At 41.5% G+C, this 24,103-nt stretch overlaps 1 protein-coding gene across 1 annotated transcript in view; it reads left to right on the top strand.

Moving 5' to 3' along the window:
- Nucleotides 1–242: 242 nt before the first annotated feature.
- LOC137305396 (GTP-binding protein Rhes-like) overlaps nt 243–24,103 on the top strand; it is a 45,747-nt gene continuing 21,886 nt past the window's right edge. Inside the window, exon 1 of the mRNA XM_067974228.1 lies at nt 243–685. The gene's annotated coding sequence lies outside the window, so the exon portion shown is untranslated. The remainder of the gene's footprint in view (nt 686–24,103) is intronic.

Below are 24,103 nucleotides of genomic sequence, written 5' to 3'. Positions count from 1 at the left end.
CTCTCCAACATCCTCCAGCCCTACAACCCTCCCAGATCTCTGCGCTCCTCCAATTCTGGCCTCTGGAGCACCCTCTCTCTCCTCCTTAAAACCTCCCTCTTTGGTCACCTGTCCTAATATCTCCTTATGTGGCTTTGGAGCACGCCCTGAATTGGGCTCAGGCTCATTCCTTGTTTCTGGGACTGAGCCGGGCTGGTCGCAGAGAGGCTCCTTCCAGCTCCCACCCTCATCCCCTGTCAGAGAGCTCCTCATTCCGGGGTCCAATGTTTGTCTGACTGACCCTCCCTGGGAAGCGACTTGGGACGTTTAGCTACAATAAAGGCGTGTTATAATATTGACCAATATTCTCCATCTGTTGTAACACTGAATGTGGCGAATTACAGACTGTTCCCCCTCTCATCCCGGGTATCGAGCGGTGGAACTCAGGGAGCTGAGGGAGGGAGCGCATCTCTTCAATCTGGGCAGAGGCTGAGAGTGGAGACCACCCCCCTGGACTGGGCTCCCACCCTGATCCGTCCCGTCACTTCATCCGTGCTTTCAGCATCGAGTCCGGGGATCGAGGCTGCAGACACGGACCGGGAGCCAGCAATGATCTGCGGCCAGTGAAAGCCCGAGGAGCACCGACCCGCTGCACAGCCGCTTCCCCCCGACCCGCCGGAGACTGGGGGCGACCAGAAACACAAAGGTTGGTCCATCACCGCTCCCCGGGACCGCCCGCCGGCCAAACGGTGAGCTCCGAGCCTCGGAATCCGCAATAAACCCGCTCCCCAATAAACCCACTCCCCAATACCGCCCACTGATCCCCAATAAACCCACTCCCCAATAAACCCACTGATCCCCGATATACCCGCTCCCCAATAAACCCACTCCCCAATACCGCCCACTGATCCCCGATATACCCGCTCCCCAATAAACCCACTCCCCAACACCGCCCACTGATCCCCAATATACCCACTCCCCAATAAACCCACTCCCCAACACCGCCCACTGATCCCCGATATACCCACTCCCCAATAAACCCACTCCCCAATAAACCCACTGATCCCCGATATACCCGCTCCCCAATAAACCCACTCCCCAACACCGCCCACTGATCCCCAATAAACCCACTCCCCAATAAACCCACTGATCCCCGATATACCCGCTCCCCAATAAACCCACTCCCCAATACCGCCCACTGATCCCCGATATACCCGCTCCCCAATAAACCCACTGCCCAATACCGCCCACTGATCCCCAATAAACCCACTGATCCCCAATAAACCCACTGATCCCCAATAAACCCACTGATCCCCAATCCCGCCCGCTCCCCAATATACCCACTGATCCCCAATAAACCCACTGATCCCCAATATACCGCCCGCTCCCCAATAAACCCGCTCCCCAATAAACCCCCTGATCCCCAATAAACCCGCTCCCCAATAAACCCCCTGATCCCCAATAAACCCGCTCCCCAATAAACCCACTGATCCCCAATAAACCCACTCCCCAATAAACCCACTGATCCCAAATAAACCCGCTCCCCAATAAACCCACTGATCCCCAATAAACCCACTGATCCCCAATAAACCCGCTCCCCAATAAACCCACTGATCCCCGATATACCGCCCACTCCCCAATAAACCCGCTCCCCAATATACCCATTGATCCCCAATACCGCCCGCTCCCCAATAAACCCGCTCCCCAATAAACCCACTGATCCCCAATAAACCCACTCCCCAATAAACCCACTGATCCCCAATAAACCCACTCCCCAATAAACCCACTGATCCCCGATATACCCGCTCCCCAATAAACCCACTCCCCAATACCGCCCACTGATCCCCGATATACCCGCTCCCCAATAAACCCACTGCCCAATACCGCCCACTGATCCCCAATAAACCCACTGATCCCCAATAAACCCACTGATCCCCAATAAACCCACTGATCCCCAATCCCGCCCGCTCCCCAATATACCCACTGATCCCCAATAAACCCACTGATCCCCAATATACCGCCCGCTCCCCAATAAACCCGCTCCCCAATAAACCCCCTGATCCCCAATAAACCCGCTCCCCAATAAACCCCCTGATCCCCAATAAACCCGCTCCCCAATAAACCCACTGATCCCCAATAAACCCACTCCCCAATAAACCCACTGATCCCCAATAAACCCGCTCCCCAATAAACCCACTGATCCCCAATAAACCCACTGATCCCCAATAAACCCGCTCCCCAATAAACCCACTGATCCCCGATATACCGCCCACTCCCCAATAAACCCGCTCCCCAATATACCCATTGATCCCCAATACCGCCCGCTCCCCAATAAACCCGCTCCCCAATAAACCCACTGATCCCCAATAAACCCACTCCCCAATAAACCCACTGATCCCCAATAAACCCGCTCCCCAATAAACCCACTGATCCCCGATATACCGCCCACTCCCCAATAAACCCGCTCCCCAATATACCCATTGATCCCCAATACCGCCCTCTCCCCAATAGACCCACTCCCCAATAAACCCACTCCCCAATACCGCCCACTGATCCCCAATACCGCCCACTCCCCAATAAACCCGCTCCCCAATAAACCCACTCCCCAATAAACCCACTCCCCAATACCGCCCACTGATCCCCAATAAACCCACTCCCCAATAAACCCACTGATCCCCGATATACCGCCCGCTCCCCAATAAACCCACTCCCCAATACCACCCGCTCCCCAACACCGCCCACTGATCCCCTAAACCGCCCGCTCCCCAATAAATCCACTCCCCAATACCGCCCCTGATCCCCGATATACCGCCCGCTCCCCAATACCGCCCACTGATCCCCAATACTGCCCGCTCCCCAATAAACCCACTCCCCAATACCGCCCACTGATCCCCAATACCGCCCGCTCCCCAATAAACCCACTCCCCAATATACTCACTCCTCCCCTCTATGCTCACTCCTCCCCTCTATGCTCTACCCTCTGTACTCACTCCTCCCCTCTGTACTCACCCCTCCCCTCTGTACCCACCCCTCCGCTATGCACCGCCTGCTCACTTTTTGCCCTGAATTTTGATATTGGGAGCAGTTTGTAATATTTATTCATTGTTTTAAATGATTTGGAGAATTCCGAACATTTGATTGAGATAGCCCCGGAGAGCGGCTGTGCTGCGGCCGGTTTAACCTGCAGTCTTTCCTTGGAAGACATCCTGCAGCTTTATCAAGGGCACAATGTACAAGGTGACCCAGAGACCGGGGCGGGAGCGAGAATTCTCGGCCAGGACAGTCACTTGGACAGAACCTCAGTCAGCCTCTTCAGGTAACCGTGAAAGCGAGACTGCGCCGGGCACTCACCACTGGACCCGGACCCAGCACCACATCGCAGGCTCGGGACAGATGGAGAGGATCCGCGGCCCCCGCACTCACCCCGTCAGATCAATGTTATCAGAAAAGGTCACACAATGAAGGAGCGGTGGAGCAGTGGGGAAGGGGAGATCCGAGCCGGGAGAGGGGGAGGGAACTGAGTTTAGGATGGTGGGAGTTTAGAATGATCACTGTTCAGATTGGACTGATTATAAGAATGGTGTGGTTTATTTTAGAAAGGCGTGGTTTATTTTAGAATGTTGTGGTTTATTTTAGAATGTTGTGGTTTATTTAATTGTAAACAATTTTACAACACCAAGTTACAGTCCAGCAATTTTATTTTAAATTCACAAGCTTTCGGAGGCTTCCTCCTTCCTCAGGTGAACGATGTGGAAATGAAATCCTGGAAATGAAATCGCATTTATAATTCACAGAACAATGCTTGGTGATTACAGACAGTTTTTTCAACTGCCCGTTGCCAAGGCAATCAGTGTGCAGACAGACAGGTGTTACCTGCCAGGTCTCAGAATATACAAATCACCAAAAAAAACAACAAACAAAAAAAAAGAGATAGAGAGGTAGAAACATAGAAAAGACAGCAACTGACCCGTTATATTAAAAACAGATAACATTTGTTCGCTGGTGGGGTAACGTGTAGCGTGACATGAACCCAAGATCCCGGTTGAGGCCGTCCTCATGGGTGCGGAACTTGGCTATCAATTTCTGCTCGACGATTTTGCGTTGTCGTGTGTCTCGAAGGCCGCCTTGGAGAACGCTTACCCGAACGTCGGTGGCTGAATGTCCATGACTGCTGAAGTGTTCCCCGACTGGGAGGGAACCCTCCTGTTTGGCGATTGTTGCGCGGTGTCCGTTCATCCGTTGTCGCAGCGTCTGCATGGTCTCGCCAATGTACCATGCTCTGGGGCATCCTTTCCTGCAACGTATGAGGTAGACAACGTTGGCCGAGTCACAGGAGTATGAACCATGCACCTGGTGGGTGGTGTCCTCTCGTGTGATGGTGGTATCTGTGTCGATGATCTGGCATGTCTTGCAGAGGTTACCATGGCAGGGTTGTGTGGTGTCGTGGACGCTGTTCTCCTGAAAGCTGGGTAATTTGCTGCGAACGATGGTCTGTTTGAGGTTGGGTGGCTGTTTAAAGGCGAGTAGTGGAGGTGTGGGGATGGCCATAGCGAGGTGTTCGTCGTCATTGATGACATGTTGAAGGCTGCGGAGAACATGGCGTGGTTTCTCCGCTCCGGGGAAGTACTGGACGACGAAGGGTACTCTGTTGGTTGCGTCCCGGCATCTCCACATCGTGGTTTATTTTAGAATGTTGTGGTTTATTTTAGAATGTTGTGGTTTATTTTAGAATGTTGTGGTTTATTCAAGAATGTTGTGGTTTATTTTAGAATGTTGTGGTTTATTCAAGAAAGGTGTGGTTTATTTTAGAATGTTGTGGTTTATTTTAGAATGTTGTGGTTTATTTTAGAATGTTGTGGTTTATTCAAGAATGTTGTGGTTTATTTTAGAATGTTGTGGTTTATTTTAGAATGTTGTGGTTTATTTTAGAATGTTGTGGTTTATTCAAGAATGTTGTGGTTTATTTTAGAATGTTGTGGTTTATTCAAGAAAGGTGTGGTTTATTTTAGAATGTTGTGGTTTATTTTAGAATGTTGTGGTTTATTTTAGAATGTTGTGGTTTATTTTAGAATGTTGTGGTTTATTTTAGAATGTTGTGGTTTATTTTAGAATGTTGTGGTTTATTTTAGAATGTTGTGGTTTATTCAAGAAAGGTGTGGTTTATTTTAGAATGTTGTGGTTTATTTTAGAATGTTGTGGTTTATTTTAGAATGTTGTGGTTTATTCAAGAAAGGTGTGGTTTATTTTAGAATGTTGTGGTTTATTTTAGAATGTTGTGGTTTATTTTAGAATGTTGTGGTTTATTCAAGAAAGGTGTGGTTTATTTTAGAATGTTGTGGTTTATTTTAGAATGTTGTGGTTTATTTTAGAATGTTGTGGTTTATTTTAGAATGTTGTGGTTTATTTTAGAATGTTGTGGTTTATTTTAGAATGTTGTGGTTTATTCAAGAAAGGTGTGGTTTATTTTAGAATGTTGTGGTTTATTCAAGAAAGGTGTGGTTTATTTTAGAATGTTGTGGTTTATTTTAGAATGTTGTGGTTTATTTTAGAATGTTGTGGTTTATTCAAGAAAGGTGTGGTTTATTTTAGAATGTTGTGGTTTATTTTAGAATGTTGTGGTTTATTTTAGAATGTTGTGGTTTATTCAAGAAAGGTGTGGTTTATTTTAGAATGTTGTGGTTTATTCAAGAAAGGTGTGGTTTATTTTAGAATGTTGTGGTTTATTCAAGAAAGGTGTGGTTTATTTTAGAATGTTGTGGTTTATTCAAGAAAGGTGTGGTTTATTTTAGAATGTTGTGGTTTATTCAAGAAAGGTGTGGTTTATTTTAGAATGTTGTGGTTTATTCAAGAAAGGTGTGGTTTATTTTAGAATGTTGTGGTTTATTCAAGAAAGGTGTGGTTTATTTTAGAATGTTGTGGTTTATTTTAGAATGTTGTGGTTTATTTTAGAATGTTGTGGTTTATTTTAGAATGTTGTGGTTTATTCAAGAAAGGTGTGGTTTATTTTAGAATGTTGTGGTTTATTCAAGAAAGGTGTGGTTTATTTTAGAATGTTGTGGTTTATTCAAGAAAGGTGTGGTTTATTTTAGAATGTTGTGGTTTATTCAAGAAAGGTGTGGTTTATTTTAGAATGTTGTGGTTTATTCAAGAAAGGTGTGGTTTATTTTAGAATGTTGTGGTTTATTCAAGAAAGGTGTGGTTTATTTTAGAATGTTGTGGTTTATTCAAGAAAGGTGTGGTTTATTTTAGAATGTTGTGGTTTATTCAAGAAAGGTGTGGTTTATTTTAGAATGTTGTGGTTTATTTTAGAATGTTGTGGTTTATTTTAGAATGTTGTGGTTTATTCAAGAAAGGTGTGGTTTATTTTAGAATGTTGTGGTTTATTTTAGAATGTTGTGGTTTATTTTAGAATGTTGTGGTTTATTTTAGAATGTTGTGGTTTATTTTAGAATGTTGTGGTTTATTCAAGAAAGGTGTGGTTTATTTTAGAATGTTGTGGTTTATTCAAGAAAGGTGTGGTTTATTTTAGAATGTTGTGGTTTATTCAAGAAAGGTGTGGTTTATTTTAGAATGTTGTGGTTTATTTTAGAATGTTGTGGTTTATTTTAGAATGTTGTGGTTTATTCAAGAAAGGTGTGGTGTATTTTAGAATGTTGTGGTTTATTTTAGAATGTTGTGGTTTATTTTAGAATGTTGTGGTTTATTCAAGAAAGGTGTGGTTTATTTTAGAATGTTGTGGTTTATTTTAGAATGTTGTGGTTTATTTTAGAATGTTGTGGTTTATTTTAGAATGTTGTGGTTTATTTTAGAATGTTGTGGTTTATTTTAGAATGTTGTGGTTTATTTTAGAATGTTGTGGTTTATTCAAGAAAGGTGTGGTTTATTTTAGAATGTTGTGGTTTATTCAAGAAAGGTGTGGTTTATTTTAGAATGTTGTGGTTTATTTTAGAATGTTGTGGTTTATTTTAGAATGTTGTGGTTTATTTTAGAATGTTGTGGTTTATTTTAGAATGTTGTGGTTTATTTTAGAATGTTGTGGTTTATTTTAGAATGTTGTGGTTTATTTTAGAATGTTGTGGTTTATTTTAGAATGTTGTGGTTTATTTTAGAATGTTGTGGTTTATTTTAGAATGTTGTGGTTTATTCAAGAAAGGTGTGGTTTATTTTAGAATGTTGTGGTTTATTTTAGAATGTTGTGGTTTATTTTAGAATGTTGTGGTTTATTCAAGAAAGGTGTGGTTTATTTTAGAATGTTGTGGTTTATTTTAGAATGTTGTGGTTTATTTTAGAATGTTGTGGTTTATTCAAGAATGTTGTGGTTTATTTTAGAATGTTGTGGTTTATTTTAGAATGTTGTGGTTTATTTTAGAATGTTGTGGTTTATTTTAGAATGTTGTGGTTTATTTTAGAATGTTGTGGTTTATTCAAGAATGTTGTGGTTTATTTTAGAATGTTGTGGTTTATTTTAGAATGTTGTGGTTTATTTTAGAATGTTGTGGTTTATTCAAGAATGTTGTGGTTTATTTTAGAATGTTGTGGTTTATTTTAGAATGTTGTGGTTTATTTTAGAATGTTGTGGTTTATTTTAGAATGTTGTGGTTTATTCAAGAATGTTGTGGTTTATTTTAGAATGTTGTGGTTTATTTTAGAATGTTGTGGTTTATTTTAGAATGTTGTGGTTTATTTTAGAATGTTGTGGTTTATTCAAGAATGTTGTGGTTTATTTTAGAATGTTGTGGTTTATTTTAGAATGTTGTGGTTTATTCAAGAATGTTGTGGTTTATTTTAGAATGTTGTGGTTTATTTTAGAATGTTGTGGTTTATTTTAGAATGTTGTGGTTTATTCAAGAATGTTGTGGTTTATTTTAGAATGTTGTGGTTTATTTTAGAATGTTGTGGTTTATTCAAGAATGTTGTGGTTTATTTTAGAATGTTGTGGTTTATTTTAGAATGTTGTGGTTTATTTTAGAATGTTGTGGTTTATTTTAGAATGTTGTGGTTTATTCAAGAATGTTGTGGTTTATTTTAGAATGTTGTGGTTTATTTTAGAATGTTGTGGTTTATTCAAGAATGTTGTGGTTTATTTTAGAATGTTGTGGTTTATTTTAGAATGTTGTGGTTTATTTTAGAATGTTGTGGTTTATTTTAGAATGTTGTGGTTTATTCAAGAATGTTGTGGTTTATTTTAGAATGTTGTGGTTTATTTTAGAATATTGTGGTTTATTCAAGAATGTTGTGGTTTATTTTAGAATGTTGTGGTTTATTTTAGAATGTTGTGGTTTATTTTAGAATGTTGTGGTTTATTCAAGAATGTTGTGGTTTATTTTAGAATGTTGTGGTTTATTTTAGAATGTTGTGGTTTATTTTAGAATGTTGTGGTTTATTCAAGAATGTTGTGGTTTATTTTAGAATGTTGTGGTTTATTTTAGAATGTTGTGGTTTATTTTAGAATGTTGTGGTTTATTTTAGAATGTTGTGGTTTATTCAAGAATGTTGTGGTTTATTTTAGAATGTTGTGGTTTATTTTAGAATGTTGTGGTTTATTCAAGAATGTTGTGGTTTATTTTAGAATGTTGTGGTTTATTTTAGAATGTTGTGGTTTATTTTAGAATGTTGTGGTTTATTCAAGAATGTTGTGGTTTATTTTAGAATGTTGTGGTTTATTTTAGAATGTTGTGGTTTATTTTAGAATGTTGTGGTTTATTCAAGAATGTTGTGGTTTATTTTAGAATGTTGTGGTTTATTTTAGAATGTTGTGGTTTATTTTAGAATGTTGTGGTTTATTTTAGAATGTTGTGGTTTATTCAAGAATGTTGTGGTTTATTTTAGAATGTTGTGGTTTATTTTAGAATGTTGTGGTTTATTCAAGAATGTTGTGGTTTATTTTAGAATGTTGTGGTTTATTTTAGAATGTTGTGGTTTATTCAAGAATGTTGTGGTTTATTTTAGAATGTTGTGGTTTATTTTAGAATGTTGTGGTTTATTCAAGAATGTTGTGGTTTATTTTAGAATGTTGTGGTTTATTTTAGAATGTTGTGGTTTATTTTAGAATGTTGTGGTTTATTTTAGAATGTTGTGGTTTATTCAAGAATGTTGTGGTTTATTTTAGAATGTTGTGGTTTATTTTAGAATGTTGTGGTTTATTCAAGAATGTTGTGGTTTATTTTAGAATGTTGTGGTTTATTTTAGAATGTTGTGGTTTATTTTAGAATGTTGTGGTTTATTTTAGAATGTTGTGGTTTATTCAAGAATGTTGTGGTTTATTTTAGAATGTTGTGGTTTATTTTAGAATATTGTGGTTTATTCAAGAATGTTGTGGTTTATTTTAGAATGTTGTGGTTTATTTTAGAATGTTGTGGTTTATTTTAGAATGTTGTGGTTTATTCAAGAATGTTGTGGTTTATTTTAGAATGTTGTGGTTTATTTTAGAATGTTGTGGTTTATTTTAGAATGTTGTGGTTTATTCAAGAATGTTGTGGTTTATTTTAGAATGTTGTGGTTTATTTTAGAATGTTGTGGTTTATTTTAGAATGTTGTGGTTTATTTTAGAATGTTGTGGTTTATTCAAGAATGTTGTGGTTTATTTTAGAATGTTGTGGTTTATTTTAGAATGTTGTGGTTTATTCAAGAATGTTGTGGTTTATTTTAGAATGTTGTGGTTTATTTTAGAATGTTGTGGTTTATTTTAGAATGTTGTGGTTTATTCAAGAATGTTGTGGTTTATTTTAGAATGTTGTGGTTTATTTTAGAATGTTGTGGTTTATTTTAGAATGTTGTGGTTTATTCAAGAATGTTGTGGTTTATTTTAGAATGTTGTGGTTTATTTTAGAATGTTGTGGTTTATTTTAGAATGTTGTGGTTTATTTTAGAATGTTGTGGTTTATTCAAGAATGTTGTGGTTTATTTTAGAATGTTGTGGTTTATTTTAGAATGTTGTGGTTTATTCAAGAATGTTGTGGTTTATTTTAGAATGTTGTGGTTTATTTTAGAATGTTGTGGTTTATTTTAGAATGTTGTGGTTTATTTTAGAATGTTGTGGTTTATTCAAGAATGTTGTGGTTTATTTTAGAATGTTGTGGTTTATTTTAGAATGTTGTGGTTTATTCAAGAATGTTGTGGTTTATTTTAGAATGTTGTGGTTTATTTTAGAATGTTGTGGTTTATTTTAGAATGTTGTGGTTTATTCAAGAATGTTGTGGTTTATTTTAGAATGTTGTGGTTTATTTTAGAATGTTGTGGTTTATTTTAGAATGTTGTGGTTTATTCAAGAATGTTGTGGTTTATTTTAGAATGTTGTGGTTTATTTTAGAATGTTGTGGTTTATTTTAGAATGTTGTGGTTTATTCAAGAATGTTGTGGTTTATTTTAGAATGTTGTGGTTTATTTTAGAATGTTGTGGTTTATTCAAGAATGTTGTGGTTTATTTTAGAATGTTGTGGTTTATTTTAGAATGTTGTGGTTTATTTTAGAATGTTGTGGTTTATTCAAGAATGTTGTGGTTTATTTTAGAATGTTGTGGTTTATTTTAGAATGTTGTGGTTTATTTTAGAATGTTGTGGTTTATTTTAGAATGTTGTGGTTTATTCAAGAATGTTGTGGTTTATTTTAGAATGTTGTGGTTTATTCAAGAAAGGTGTGGTTTATTTTAGAATGTTGTGGTTTATTCAAGAATGTTGTGGTTTATTTTAGAATGTTGTGGTTTATTTTAGAATGTTGTGGTTTATTTTAGAATGTTGTGGTTTATTTTAGAATGTTGTGGTTTATTCAAGAATGTTGTGGTTTATTTTAGAATGTTGTGGTTTATTCAAGAAAGGTGTGGTTTATTTTAGAATGTTGTGGTTTATTCAAGAATGTTGTGGTTTATTTTAGAATGTTGTGGTTTATTTTAGAATGTTGTGGTTTATTTTAGAATGTTGTGGTTTATTCAAGAATGTTGTGGTTTATTTTAGAATGTTGTGGTTTATTCAAGAATGTTGTGGTTTATTTTAGAATGTTGTGGTTTATTTTAGAATGTTGTGGTTTATTTTAGAATGTTGTGGTTTATTCAAGAATGTTGTGGTTTATTTTAGAATGTTGTGGTTTATTCAAGAATGTTGTGGTTTATTTTAGAATGTTGTGGTTTATTCAAGAAAGGTGTGGTTTATTTTAGAATGTTGTGGTTTATTCAAGAATGTTGTGGTTTATTTTAGAATGTTGTGGTTTATTTTAGAATGTTGTGGTTTATTTTAGAATGTTGTGGTTTATTTTAGAATGTTGTGGTTTATTTTAGAATGTTGTGGTTTATTCAAGAATGTTGTGGTTTATTTTAGAATGTTGTGGTTTATTCAAGAAAGGTGTGGTTTATTTTAGAATGTTGTGGTTTATTCAAGAATGTTGTGGTTTATTTTAGAATGTTGTGGTTTATTTTAGAATGTTGTGGTTTATTTTAGAATGTTGTGGTTTATTTTAGAATGTTGTGGTTTATTTTAGAATGTTGTGGTTTATTCAAGAATGTTGTGGTTTATTTTAGAATGTTGTGGTTTATTCAAGAATGTTGTGGTTTATTTTAGAATGTTGTGGTTTATTTTAGAATGTTGTGGTTTATTTTAGAATGTTGTGGTTTATTCAAGAATGTTGTGGTTTATTTTAGAATGTTGTGGTTTATTCAAGAATGTTGTGGTTTATTTTAGAATGTTGTGGTTTATTCAAGAAAGGTGTGGTTTATTTTAGAATGTTGTGGTTTATTCAAGAATGTTGTGGTTTATTTTAGAATGTTGTGGTTTATTTTAGAATGTTGTGGTTTATTTTAGAATGTTGTGGTTTATTTTAGAATGTTGTGGTTTATTTTAGAATGTTGTGGTTTATTCAAGAATGTTGTGGTTTATTTTAGAATGTTGTGGTTTATTTTAGAATGTTGTGGTTTATTTTAGAATGTTGTGGTTTATTCAAGAATGTTGTGGTTTATTTTAGAATGTTGTGGTTTATTCAAGAATGTTGTGGTTTATTTTAGAATGTTGTGGTTTATTTTAGAATGTTGTGGTTTATTTTAGAATGTTGTGGTTTATTTTAGAATGTTGTGGTTTATTCAAGAATGTTGTGGTTCATTTTAGAATGTTGTGGTTTATTCAAGAATGTTGTGGTTTATTTTAGAATGTTGTGGTTTATTTTAGAATGTTGTGGTTTATTTTAGAATGTTGTGGTTTATTTTAGAATGTTGTGGTTTATTCAAGAATGTTGTGGTTTATTTTAGAATGTTGTGGTTTATTTTAGAATGTTGTGGTTTATTCAAGAATGTTGTGGTTTATTTTAGAATGTTGTGGTTTATTCAAGAAAGGTGTGGTTTATTTTAGAATGTTGTGGTTTATTCAAGAATGTTGTGGTTTATTTTAGAATGTTGTGGTTTATTTTAGAATGTTGTGGTTTATTTCAGAATGTTGTGGTTTATTTTAGAATGTTGTGGTTTATTCAAGAAAGGTGTGGTTTATTTTAGAATGTTGTGGTTTATTCAAGAATGTTGTGGTTTATTTTAGAATGTTGTGGTTTATTTTAGAATGTTGTGGTTTATTTTAGAATGTTGTGGTTTATTCAAGAATGTTGTGGTTTATTTTAGAATGTTGTGGTTTATTCAAGAATGTTGTGGTTTATTTTAGAATGTTGTGGTTTATTCAAGAATGTTGTGGTTTATTTTAGAATGTTGTGGTTTATTTTAGAATGTTGTGGTTTATTTTAGAATGTTGTGGTTTATTTTAGAATGTTGTGGTTTATTCAAGAATGTTGTGGTTTATTTTAGAATGTTGTGGTTTATTTTAGAATGTTGTGGTTTATTTTAGAATGTTGTGGTTTATTCAAGAATGTTGTGGTTTATTTTAGAATGTTGTGGTTTATTCAAGAAAGGTGTGGTTTATTTTAGAATGTTGTGGTTTATTTTAGAATGTTGTGGTTTATTCAAGAATGTTGTGGTTTATTTTAGAATGTTGTGGTTTATTTTAGAATGTTGTGGTTTATTTTAGAATGTTGTGGTTTATTCAAGAATGTTGTGGTTTATTTTAGAATGTAGTGGTTTATTCAAGAAAGGTGTGGTTTATTTTAGAATGTTGTGGTTTATTCAAGAATGTTGTGGTTTATTTTAGAATGTTGTGGTTTATTTTAGAATGTTGTGGTTTATTTTAGAATGTTGTGGTTTATTTTAGAATGTTGTGGTTTATTCAAGAAAGGTGTGGTTTATTTTAGAATGTTGTGGTTTATTTTAGAATGTTGTGGTTTGTTTTAGAATGTTGTGGTTTATTTTAGAATGTTGTGGTTTATTCAAGAATGTTGTGGTTTATTTTAGAATGTTGTGGTTTATTTTAGAATGTTGTGGTTTATTTCAGAATGTTGTGGTTTATTTTAGAATGTTGTGGTTTATTTTAGAATGTTGTGGTTTATTTTAGAATGTTGTGGTTTATTCAAGAAAGGTGTGGTTTATTTTAGAATGTTGTGGTTTATTTTAGAATGTTGTGGTTTATTTTAGAATGTTGTGGTTTATTTTAGAATGTTGTGGTTTGTTTTAGAATGTTGTGGTTTATTTTAGAATGTTGTGGTTTATTTTAGAATGTTGTGGTTTGTTTTAGAATGTTGTGGTTTATTTTAGAATGTTGTGGTTTATTTTAGAATGTTGTGGTTTGTTTTAGAATGTTGTGGTTTATTTTAGAATGTTGTGGTTTATTTTAGAATGTTGTGGTTTATTCAAGAATGTTGTGGTTTATTTTAGAATGTTGTGGTTTATTTTAGAATGTTGTGGTTTATTTCAGAATGTTGTGGTTTATTTTAGAATGTTGTGGTTTATTTTAGAATGTTGTGGTTTATTTTAGAATGTTGTGGTTTATTCAAGAAAGGTGTGGTTTATTTTAGAATGTTGTGGTTTATTTTAGAATGTTGTGGTTTATTTTAGAATGTTGTGGTTTATTTTAGAATGTTGTGGTTTGTTTTAGAATGTTGTGGTTTATTTTAGAATGTTGTGGTTTATTTTAGAATGTTGTGGTTTATTCAAGAAAGGTGTGGTTTATTTTAGAATGTTGTGGTTTATTTTAGAATGTTGTGGTTTGTTTTAGAATGTTGTGGTTTATTTTAGAATGTTGTGGTTTATTTTAGAATGTTGTGGTTTATTCAAGAAAGGTGTGGTTTATTTTAGAATGTTGTGGTTTATTTTAGAATGTTGTGGTTTGTTTTAGAATGTTGTGGTTTATTTTAGAATGTTGTGGTTTATTTTAGAATGTTGTGGTTTATTTTAGAATGTTGTGGTTTGTTTTCGAATGTTGTGGTTTATTTTAGAATGTTGTGGTTTGTTTTAGAATGTTGTGGTTTATTTTAGAATGTTGTGGTTTATTTTAGAATGTTGTGGTTTGTTTTAGAATGTTGTGGTTTATTTTAGAATGTTGTGGTTTATTTTAGAATGTTGTGGTTTATTTTAGAATGTTGTGGTTTGTTTTAGAATGTTGTGGTTTGTTTTAGAATGTTGTGGTTTATTTTAGAATGTTGTGGTTTATTTTAGAATGTTGTGGTTTATTTTAGAATGTTGTGGTTTATTTTAGAATGTTGTGGTTTGTTTTCGAATGTTGTGGTTTATTTTAGAATGTTGTGGTTTGTTTTAGAATGTTGTGGTTTATTTTAGAATGTTGTGGTTTGTTTTAGAATGTTGTGGTTTATTTTAGAATGTTGTGGTTTATTTTAGAATGTTGTGGTTTATTCAAGAAAGGTGTGGTTTATTTTAGAATGTTGTGGTTTATTTTAGAATGTTGTGGTTTGTTTTAGAATGTTGTGGTTTATTTTAGAATGTTGTGGTTTATTTTAGAATGTTGTGGTTTATTTTAGAATGTTGTGGTTTATTTTAGAATGTTGTGGTTTGTTTTCGAATGTTGTGGTTTATTTTAGAATGTTGTGGTTTGTTTTAGAATGTTGTGGTTTATTTTAGAATGTTGTGGTTTATTTTAGAATGTTGTGGTTTATTTTAGAATGTTGTGGTTTGTTTTAGAATGTTGTGGTTTATTTTAGAATGTTGTGGTTTATTTTAGAATGTTGTGGTTTATTTTAGAATGTTGTGGTTTGTTTTAGAATGTTGTGGTTTGTTTTAGAATGTTGTGGTTTATTTCAGAATGGTGTGGTTTATTTTAGAATGTTGTGGTTTATTTTAGAATGTTGTGGTTTATTTTAGAATGTTGTGGTTTATTCAAGAAAGGTGTGGTTTATTTTAGAATGTTGTGGTTTATTTTAGAATGTTGTGGTTTATTTTAGAATGTTGTGGTTTATTTTAGAATGTTGTGGTTTGTTTTAGAATGTTGTGGTTTATTTTAGAATGTTGTGGTTTATTTTAGAATGTTGTGGTTTATTCAAGAAAGGTGTGGTTTATTTTAGAATGTTGTGGTTTATTTTAGAATGTTGTGGTTTGTTTTAGAATGTTGTGGTTTATTTTAGAATGTTGTGGTTTATTTTAGAATGTTGTGGTTTATTCAAGAAAGGTGTGGTTTATTTTAGAATGTTGTGGTTTATTTTAGAATGTTGTGGTTTGTTTTAGAATGTTGTGGTTTATTTTAGAATGTTGTGGTTTATTTTAGAATGTTGTGGTTTATTTTAGAATGTTGTGGTTTGTTTTAGAATGTTGTGGTTTGTTTTAGAATGTTGTGGTTTATTTCAGAATGTTGTGGTTTATTTTAGAATGTTGTGGTTTATTTTAGAATGTTGTGGTTTATTTTAGAATGTTGTGGTTTATTCAAGAAAGGTGTGGTTTATTTTAGAATGTTGTGGTTTATTTTAGAATGTTGTGGTTTATTTTAGAATGTTGTGGTTTATTTTAGAATGTTGTGGTTTGTTTTAGAATGTTGTGGTTTATTTTAGAATGTTGTGGTTTATTTTAGAATGTTGTGGTTTATTTTAGAATGTTGTGGTTTATTTTAGAATGTTGTGTTTTTTTTGATAGCGGTGTGATTTATTTAAGAATATTTTTTTTAGCATCCAGTTGCTGTTTGAAGCCTCTTACACTGTCAATTTCAATCGATCTGCGTGGTATTGTGTTCCTTCACCCTCTCACACTTTTCATGATTTTTTAAAATCTGACTTCTTTTATTCTGTTTCCTAATCTGAATTGTGCCCCCTGGTATTTGAACTAATGTAGCGAACAATTTGTCAATTCCCTTCATATTCTTGAAGATTTCAATCAGGTCATCACCAAGTCTCCTTTTCGAATGGAAACAAATCCAACTTCCTCAATCATTCCTCGTGGTTTCAGCCCCTGACGCCCAGGACCTCTGCAACCCAGTGTTTCATTTGTCCGTTGTTTTAATGAGCTGTTGATGGCATAGATTTATTCAGCTTAACCCCTGGACCTTTATATTACTCAGTGCTGGCCCCGTGTTCTACTTAACAAACAATCTCTCTTTTGAGTCCTCACTCCCATATTAATTATTGTACGCCTATCACATTGAATTGCATCTGCCACCTATTGGCCCAATTACCCAGGTGATCTAAAAATAGTGTTTGTGATATTAGCTCTGGATATTTGAATTAATTATTCAATCGAGGTGTTGACCAGTTTAAAATACCAGACAGAATTATTACATTCAACAGCAATAATTGTTTGACCGTTAATATCACAGCCATTTCAACAGCAACAACAACCCCCATTTATACAGAGCCTTTAATGTAGTAAAACGTCCCAAGGTGCTTCACAGGAGCGATCATCAAACAAAAATTGACACCGAGCCACATAAGGAGATATTAGGACAGGTGAACAAAACCTTGGTCAAAGAGGGAGGTTTTAAGGAGCGTCTTAAAGGAGGAGAGAGAGGGAGAGGTTTAGGGAGAGAATTCCAGAGTTTAGGGCCCAGGCAGCTGAAGGCACGGCCACCAATGGTGGAGCGATTAAAATCGGGGATGTACAAGAGACCAGAATTGGAGGAGCGCAGAGATCTCGGAGGGTTGTAGGGCTGGAGGAGGTTACGGAGATAGGGAGGGGGCGAGGCCATGGAGGGATTTGAAAACAAGGATGAGAATTTTAAAATCGATGCGTTCCCAGACCGGGAACCAATGTAGGTCAGTGAGCACAGGGGGTGATGGGTGAACGGGACTTGGTGCGAGTTAGGATACGAGCAGGAGAGTTTTGGATGAGCTGGAGTTTATGGAGGGTGGAAGATGGGAGGCCGGACAGGAGAGCATTGGAATAGTCCAGTCTGGAGGTAACAAAGGCACGGATGAGGGTTTCAGCAGCAGATGAGCTGAGGCAGGGGCGGAGACGGGCGATGTTACGGAGGTGGAAGTAGACGGTCTCGGTGATGGAGCGGATATGTGGTCGGAAACTTATCTCAGGGTCAAATAGGACGCTGAGTTTTTACTTCCTTCAGAACATGATTGCATTCTTCATTATTTACCCTGCTTCCTATTTTGACACCTTGAAGACTTTGTTTAAAACACACTATCATTACTGTATCATCTAAAAATAGAAATGTCACACTTCAGCCGTCGAAATTCAGATCTCACACTCCAAGGGCTCGAATTTAGCAGGCCTGCGGGTTCCCAGCGGGTGGTCCTCCGGGAGCGTCGAAAACGCGGACGGCTAATCGTGTGCGTCCCCCACGCGATCGCGGGATAATTGGACCGATTAAGCCCTGCTTCCGGGTTCTCCGCTCCCCAGCTGCGTGCCGGCCGGCTGCGCATGCGCAGTACCGTCGACGCGATGTAGGAGCTCCAGTTAAAGGGGCAGTCTCCCAAAGCCCCTCCTGCTGCAATCAAGAGGTTTGAGACGATGGCTCAGCCAAGGGGAAAGGCTGCGCCCCGTTTTTCAGATCTGGCACTGCAGCTGATGCTGGAGGGCGTGAGGAGGAGGAGGGAAACACTCTTCCCAGAAGATGGACGCAAGTTCCCTGCCACCGCAACCAGGAAGGCATGGGCAGAGGTGGCGGCGGAGGTGAGCAGCAGGGGCAACACCCCAAGGACTTGGGAGCAGTGCTGCAAGCGCTTCAATGACCTGACTAGGTCTGGCAAGGTGAGTACACCAACGCACCCTCCCACATCCCGTCCCCACCATCACGCCAAGCAGATCACAACCCCTCCTGCACAGCCACCACTGCGCTCCATCAGCAATCCTCACAGCCACTCATTCACCATCCTCGCCGTGCACGCAAGTACCCACCGTCCCTGACCCCACCCGAACACTACCACACACCCCAATCCCCATGCAATGGGATGGGCACGTGGCCCACGCTTCCTCCCATCCGTTCCGCGCCACGCTCAACCCAACCACACCGATGCTCGATGCGTCTCACGATGCAATACCCACTCACACATCTGTGTTTTGCCTTCACAGGAGAAGAGAAGCAAGAACGATCGTGAAAGGGCACGCACCGGAGGTGGGCCGCCGCAAGTGGTGGAGCTCACCGACGCCAAGGTGGAGGCACTCGACCTCGCCCGCACGCGACATTGCCTGTCGGTGGCCGATGGCGAGTGTGTCGCTGCCGAAACGGCCGGTAAGGGAAAGCTGACACTCAACACCCATGATCGCGAGTTACCGTCTCATCACCTGCCATCAGGCGCACTGTCAAGTTGGTCCACATGCCTCAAAGTGCCCTCTGTTCTCTTGCAGGTCCGTCTGTGTGTGAAGCGATCGAGGAGGGCGATTCCTCAGAAGACATGGCGGTCTCTGAGGGAGCATCGTCACATCAGAGCCAACCATCCACCAGCGCAGAGACACGCACCTCGGTGGGTCCCCCTCGCCAACTAGTTGGGGTAGCACTTGGTGAGTCACCGCACACGAGTGAGCATGAGCAGACCCTGGTGGCAGGGGCAGCCGCGGAGGGTCCGCGACGGAGGGAGCACTCATCTCCAGGCTCTGCTCAGCCGGACCCAGATGCTGAACCCAGGGGGCCACCAGTGAAAAGGAGAGTCGTCGAGGGCCACCAGCTAATTGCTGAGGTACTGGCAGAGGTGCCGCGCGCATTGTCCACAATAGCGCAGGCGATGGAGGAGTCCACCTCCTGCATGTGGGCATTGGTGGCGCAGGCACAGGAGGGTACCGGCGACACAGTGTCGCGGGTAGGTGCGGGACTGTCTGCGGTGGAGGACAGGCTGGCCTCCCTCGAGCGTCACGCACAGCTCCAGATCGAGTCCATGCAGGCCCTGACAACGTCTGTACGGATTCAGGGTGAGCAACATTCCGACGCCATCAACAGGCTGACGGATACACTAGGGGTGGCCTTGCAAGGCCTCACACATGCCATCCAAACTGCCGTCCAGCAGGGTGGAAGGGGTGATGTGGGCCGAGGCCAAGAGAGGGATGATGGTGACCGGGGACATGGAAGCGGGGACGCTTCTCAAGGCGCCCCCACGTCCCACCTGTCGCCCACCTCTCAACCAGTACCCGCAATGGTGCCTCCTCTCCAGGTGGCCGAGTCTGCCCCTGCCCCGGTGCAGGAGGAGCAGTCTGTGGAGGTGCCCTCACGGGCACCGAAACCCAGGGGCCATCCGCCAAAAGCATCTACCCGGTCAAGGCAAGAAGACGAGCAACCTGCCACTACCTCTGCTGGAGCCACAGGGGTAGCACCACGTAGGGGTTCCCGGAGAAGAATTCCAAAGGCCTTATAATCACAAAGGGAATACACCAGGGTGTCTATTAATTTGTACATTTTTCTTATATAATGTCACATTGGAGATATTAAATAGTCTATTCTCACCACTCCTGCCACCTCTCGTCCATTCTTCCGCGGCTTGTGCAATAGGTGCGTTCCGTGGAGGCCATCATGACGGCGAACACCTCCTGCCACCCATTGGGCACACTGCTGTGGGTGCAGGATTACTGGCAACACTCTTCAGTGGAGGGGGCTGGTATGGCCGCTCGCATGTGCAGGTGAGGAGATGCGAGCGCCTCGCAGTGTCTGACTCTAGGAGAACCGTTGACGTATGAGTGCGTCCCTGGCCCGGCGACCATCCCGGTGAGTCGCGGCTCGGCGCATGGGTCGTCCAACATCCTCTGGCGCGTCCTCCTCCTCCACCTCCTCCTCCTCCGCCTCCTCCTCCTCCTCCTCCTCCTCCTCCTCGCCCTCGCCTTCCTCAATGTGGGTGGCGGGTGTGGATGGGGCCTCCTCCAGCGGCACCCCTCTCTGTTGGGCCATGTTGTGCAGGGCACAGCAGACAACTATGATTCGTCCCACTCTGAATGGTGTGTATTGCAGCGCTCCCCCAGAACGATCAAGGCACCTGAAGCGCATCTTGAGAAGCCCTATGGTCTGCTCAATTGTAGACCTGGTAGCAGTGTGGCTGTCATTGTACCGACGCTCCGGCTCGGTGATGGGGTTCCTCAGAGGTGTCATGAGCCACGTGTGGAGGGGATACCCCTTGTCGCCGAGGAGCCAGCCGTTGCCGGCGTTGGGTGCCTGCAGGATGGGCGGGACGGCGGACTCCCTGAGGACGAAGGCATCGTGGCAGCTGCCGGGGTATCTGGCGCACACGTGTAGGAATCTCTGGCGGTGGTCACAGATGAGCTGGGCGTTCATGGAGTGATACCCCTTCCTGTTGATGAACAGCCCTGGCTCATGCGGAGGTGCCCGTATTGCGATGTGGGTGCAGTCGATTACACCCTGCACCCGTGGGAAGCCGGCCATGGCATGGAATCCAACCGCCCTCTCCATCTGGCTGCGCTCGTCCATGGCGAAGTTGATGTAGTGCGAGGCCCTGCGGAACAACCCATCGGTGACCTGCCTTATGCACTTGTGTGCAGAGGACTGACAGACCCCGGTGATGTCCCCTGTGGCACCCTGGAAGGAACCGGATGCGAAGAAGTTGAGGGCAGTGGTGACTTTGACGGCGACAGGTAAGAAGATGCTGCTTGGTCCATCAGGGAGCAGCTCGTCGTTAAGGAGGCTGCAGATGTCGGCGACTACCTGCCGATTGACTCTGAGCCTCCGTATGCACTGCTCCTCGGAGAGGTCCATGAAGCTGAGCCTCGCTCTGTACACCCTGTGCGGAGGGTAGTTCCTCCTGCGACGCATCTCTCTCTGCGGTTGCCCTCCCTCCTGCTGTGCAGGTGGGTGTGCCGCAGCACCGTGTTGGGGGGCCCCACCTCTCCGAGGCGGACGGCGTGGACTGCGAGGCTGCTGGGGCTGGTCATCCTGTTCGTCCTCCGACGATGTCAACACACCACCCATCTGGCAGGTGTTGGTGTGAGGGGTTGTGCAGGGTAGGTGGGTGGGTCCTCGGACTGGGGCTGCGGTTTCGTGTTGGTCTGTCCTCTGGCTTGGCGGGGGGTGGTGGGGGGCAGGGGTTGCCCTATGTGACGCGGTGGCCTCCTGCGTGGGTGAGGGCTCTCCCCCGTGGAGCGCACCTTGGCACCTGCCACAGGCTGCTGGCTGCAACACGCCTGGTTGAGGAGGGACTGTTTCCCCCAGTGTGGGAAACTGACTGCCTTGAACCTAAAATCCCACACTTCCTCTTTTGACAGCTGATTCAGCTTATTAACTGACCACAACGAGCAAGTTAAGTGCTCTCAAGTGGAACCCCGCTGGCTTTAATTGCCTGCGGGATTCCCACCAGCGGGGCTTGCGCGCGCAGCCCCGCACGTCAGCGCGGTACCCGGAAGTGGCCGGGATTTCGTCGCAATCCGGTCACGTGACCGGATATCAGGATTTTCGGGGCCGCCCCGCTGGGAACCCGCCGGAAACGCGATCCCAAAATCGAGCCCCAAATGTCACAGTTCAAAGTGACAAAAGTATTTTAAGAAGAGAAGAGACAGTGTCATTGAAAGCTGAGGGGAATTGCTGGTTACTCTCTGTTGGTGAGGGAAGTTTGGAGATTGACCTGGAGTTGGACATTTGCAAACTTCCCTCACAAAATTCCAATTAAACTCTGATTAACCTCAGAACATTGTTGGACCACCTCCCTGATACGTCTGGTACTTGCATATTGTTCACTCAACTCTAGAGGGCCCCCTGATGGGAGTAAGCACTTTGTGGCAATTGTCCTCCAAGGTCTCTCCTGTGATGTTCCAGTTATTGTTTGACTGAAGATTGGAGAGGGTGCTGGAAGTAAAAGCAGCTGATTATTACCACACCAATTTGAGTGTTTATTCAGATATATCATTCCTCACAAGGGATTCCTGAGCAGTGGCCTTAAAGGGACAGACCAGGTTAGCAATTCAACATCACATGTGCACCAGATCTAAGACTATCTGTGACCAATGCCCCAGAATTGTTTATTAATATTTTCCAGAGCTCCGCACTTGTCCTGGTTGTTTTGAAGTTCCGAGTGTCGCTGGTTCAGAATGTTGGGCTGGGTTTAAACGTGATCTTAGAATGGCTTGTGCTGCCTGCCTGGTAGCAGTGCCATTGGTGGAAGTGAGTTGTCCGTCTGTGGGCCTTTAGATTGTTCCGAGGGAATTGGTGAAGGGGGAGAGGGGCACTGATGGTGAAGGTATCAGGGTGAGGAGTGCCTCGAATAGTTACCATGGAGGAACCGTCCTTGTAGCTACAGCAGGATGGTGAACAGAGTGGCATGACCTCAGGGACAGGCTCTTGGCATGGGTTCTAAAGTCATGTCTTTGTGGTGTCCTGATAATTGGCCATTGACATCTGCTGACAGCAGAACAGCTGAGAGCAGAACATTGTGTATTTACAAGGTGAGCAGAACCCTCCCTTATAACTGGTGGTATTTTCTCCAAGACTATTTAGCTCCAACTACAGGCTTTCGTGGTCAGTGGACTTTGTGTCATAGAATCAGATGGGGCCAATTTTAACCTAACTCGCCTGGCGGGAAACTGACAGGATCAGGTGCAACATCCTGCCCAACGTCACTCTCCATTGAAGTAAATATCGGCCAGGGTGTAAATACAGCGTTCCACCTGATCCCATTGGGTTTCCGCAAGGCAGGTTAGGTTAAAATTTCCGCCATAGAATCTTACAGCACAGAAGGAGGCCATTCGGCCCATTGTGCCTGTGCCGGCTCTTCAAAGGAGCTATCAAATAGGTCCCATTCCCCCCACTCTGGCAAGGCCGGCATTTATTGCCCATCATTAATTGCCCTTGAGAAGGTGGTGGTGAGCCGCCTTCTTGAACCGCTGCAGTCCGTGTGGTGACGGTTCTCCCACAGTGCTGTTAGGAAGGGAGTTCCAGGATTTTGACCCAGCGATGATGAAGGAACGGCGATATATTTCCAAGTCGGGATGGTGTGTGACTTGGAGGGGAACGTGCAGGTGGTGTTGTTCCCATGTGCCTGCTGCCCTTGTCCTTCTAGGTGGTAGAGGTCGCGGGTTTGGGAGGTGCTGTCGAAGAAGCCTTGGCAAGTTGCTGCAGTGCATCCTGTGGATGGTGCACACTGCAGCCACAGTGCGCCGGTGGTGAAGGGAGTGAATGTTTAGGGTGGTGGATGGGGTGCCAATCAAACGGGCTGCTTTGTCCTGGATGGTGTCGAGCTTCTTGAGTGTTGTTGGAGCTGCACTCATCCAAGCAAGTGGAGAGTATTCCATCACACTCCTGACTTGTGCCTTGTAGATGGTGAAAAGGGATTTGGGGAGTCAGGAGGTGAGTCACTCGCCGCAGAATACCCAGCCTCTGACCTGCTCTCGTAGCCACAGTATTTATGTAGCTGGTCCAGTTAAGTTTCTGTTCAATGGTAACCCCCAGGATGTTGATGGTGGGGGATTCGGCGATGGTAATGCCGTTGAATGTCAAGGGGAGGTGGTTAGACTCTCTCTTGTTGGAGATGGTCATTGCCTGGCACTTGTCTGGTGCGAATGTTACTTGCCACTTATCAGCCCAAGCCTGGATGTTGTCCAGGTCTTGCTGCATGCGGGCTCGGACTGCTTCATTATCTGAGGGGTTGCGAATGGAACTGAACACTGTGCAGTCATCAGCGAACATCCCCATTTCTGACCTTATGATGGAGGGAAGGTCATTGATGAAGCAGTTGAAGATGGTTGGGCCTAGGACACTGCCCTGAGGAACTCCTGCAATGTCGTGCGGCTGAGATGATTGGCCTCCAACAACCACTGGAGAGTTTTCCCCCTGATTCCCATTGACTTCAATTTTACTAGGGCTCCTTGGTGCCACACTCGGTCAAATGCTGCCTTGATGTCAAGGGCAGTCACTCTCACCTCACCTCTGGAATTAAGCTCTTTTGTCCATGTTTGGAC

This window comes from Heptranchias perlo, chromosome 40, assembly GCF_035084215.1.
Source record: "Heptranchias perlo isolate sHepPer1 chromosome 40, sHepPer1.hap1, whole genome shotgun sequence".
In the NCBI taxonomy this organism is placed as follows: Eukaryota; Metazoa; Chordata; class Chondrichthyes; order Hexanchiformes; family Hexanchidae; genus Heptranchias; species Heptranchias perlo.
Note: the sequence above shows the minus strand (reverse complement) of the source record. Positions and strands in the feature narration are given on the sequence as shown.